The sequence below is a fragment of the Anarrhichthys ocellatus genome, unplaced genomic scaffold, assembly GCF_004355925.1.
Source record: "Anarrhichthys ocellatus isolate YVR2014 unplaced genomic scaffold, GSC_Weel_1.0 scaffold132, whole genome shotgun sequence".
NCBI classification, from domain to species: Eukaryota; Metazoa; Chordata; class Actinopteri; order Perciformes; family Anarhichadidae; genus Anarrhichthys; species Anarrhichthys ocellatus.
Genome location: NW_022280162.1, coordinates 225533 through 227809, shown reverse-complemented (window position 1 = coordinate 227809; position 2277 = coordinate 225533). Strand labels below are relative to the sequence as shown.

Sequence of the window (2277 nt, the reverse complement as noted above, 5' to 3'; positions counted from 1 at the left end):
TGTGTGTGTGTGTGTGTGTGTGTGTGTGTGTGTGTGTGTGTGTGTGTTGGCTCGTTTCCAGCAGTTTGAATCAGACCTCAACCGTCACCGGCTACTTTCCACTCTTTCATTCATTCCTTACAGCACTCCTCACATCATCGCCGTGTGTGTTTGTCCATCTCTCTCTCACACACACACACACACACACACACACACACACACACCGTGATTAAACAACCATTCTGATTCATCTGGTTAAATGATTTAATAATTACAGTAACACAATACTCACAAGCCGTCTGGGTCCCGGGGAAACAGAATATTTGAGCGGCGTACAGTTACAAAATAGATTTAAATAAAATCCCTCGCTTTTGATTGGACTGCTGAAAAGTGGGCGGCCTTAGAATCTAGTGTGATACGGAGCTACCGGACGGCAACCTCCGGCCTGATGTTCATTTAGTACATTATGGTCCATTTAGAGTCAAACAGACCATAAAGCAGGGGATGATTTAGGGCGGGGCTACACGGTGATTGACAGGTCTCTACCAGAGACGTATACTGCGTCTCTACGTCACTCCTCCTCAGTCCAGATATGGTCACTTCCTGTTCACTGGTTGCAAGAAAAACAAGATGGCGACGGACAAAATGACAAACTCAAGGCTTCAAAACATCCATTTCAATCATGAAAAACCTGGAAAAGTCATGGAATCTGGAAATGGGAACTTCCAGGCCCTGAAGAATAAATAAACACAAAGTTCTGGAAACGTGGAGGAAATGTTCCTCACAAACATCTGTAGACAGAGTGCATCGCTTTAGCTTGACTGAGGAAAACTTAAACACTTTAACGTTGAGTTGAGTTACTCAATGTTACGTCGTTCTCTGGGTAGAACGTCAGACTCCTGTTATTCTTATTGTTCTCGTGTGTTTGGTCATGAACATTTGAAAAGTCTTGGAAGTTTATATAAGTAAAAAATGATGTGTGTGAAGTCGTGGTGGAGGATAAAAATCCCACAGACAGATATGAGAGGAAATGAGAGGAAATAGTTTGAAACAACCGACTAAACTCTCCCAGAATCCTCATCTGTCAGTGAGAACGAGCTCCTGAACGCTCTGAAGCTTCAGACCGACTCCAACAAAAAGAAAGTAAATCAGTGTCACTGCACTAGTGTGACTGGATGACCCCCCCCCCCCCCCCCCCCCTCTAAAGTAAATGTTTAGCTAACAGCCTAACTCTCCACATCTGGACGGCGGCAGCTCGGCGTTGTGGTGAGATCCGGCTAATCAGTCCGACCGATCTGCATCCACGCTGTTTATTTGCAGAAATTAGTCGCGTTTGCTCACCTGGAGCCCAGAACAGGCCTCCGACAGGCAGGTGTGTGTGTGTGTGTGTGTGGACACGGAGCTGAGCGTGCTGTAAGCCCGCCGTGCTGATTGAGGCGACCTGTCTCTCGTCTGCAGTGGCCGCGGTTGATTTTGATGCGTTGGAACGAGGAAGTCGCGCTCCGGCACGCCGGCCTCTGATTGGTCGACAGGGTCTCTCTCTCTCTGTGAACGTGTTGGCGGTTTCTGTCAGGTCTTCTTCTGCTCCATTTAATTACGTCTCATCCTCAAAACATTCCTCTTTTATTGATATTCATTATATTTTCTAGGTGCTCACACCATCGTTTATTAAATAATAATATAAACTGTAGATTTGGACTTGAGTCGGACTTTAAGTCACAGAAGTCATGACTTATGTATCTTTGTGCAACATATCCCTCGCTGCCTATTTGTAAAGCCTCATTCATAAGTTCAATTAGACATAAAACGTGCAGAATTGTAGGAAAAATAAATAAATCGCTTTTATTAAATCAATTAAAGATATTTAAATATAAGATCATATAGTCATGCATATGATAAAATATAGAGACAATGAAATGTGCCAGTGGTCGGCGATACAGTAGCCCCCCCTTTGATGGTTGAGGACAATATTGAAGCCACTGATCTGCTAATTAGCTTTAATTAGCTTTAATTAGCTCTAACATAAACACTTAGAATAAAGAACATTTTGTCTGCTCCTCCGTCAGTCATGAGGGTTTATTTCTGTGGACTTTGGTTGAATGAGTCACATGACACTCACAGTTGATGCAGGAGATTCAGACACTGAGCAGCAGTGTGTCTATGAAGGAAATACACACACACACACACACGCTTCACCTCCTGCATATAATAAATTGTTCTCATGTGACACTCACACACACTCTCTATCTGTTGTGTGTGTGTGTGTGTGTGTGTGTGTGTGTGTGTGTGTGTGTGTGT

The 2277-nt window shown here is 43.9% G+C and overlaps 1 protein-coding gene across 1 annotated transcript in view; it reads left to right on the top strand.

The window, feature by feature from the left end:
- LOC116399849 (neural-cadherin) overlaps positions 1-2277 on the top strand; it is a 123576-nt gene that overhangs the window by 2039 nt on the left and 119260 nt on the right. The window lies entirely within an intron of this gene.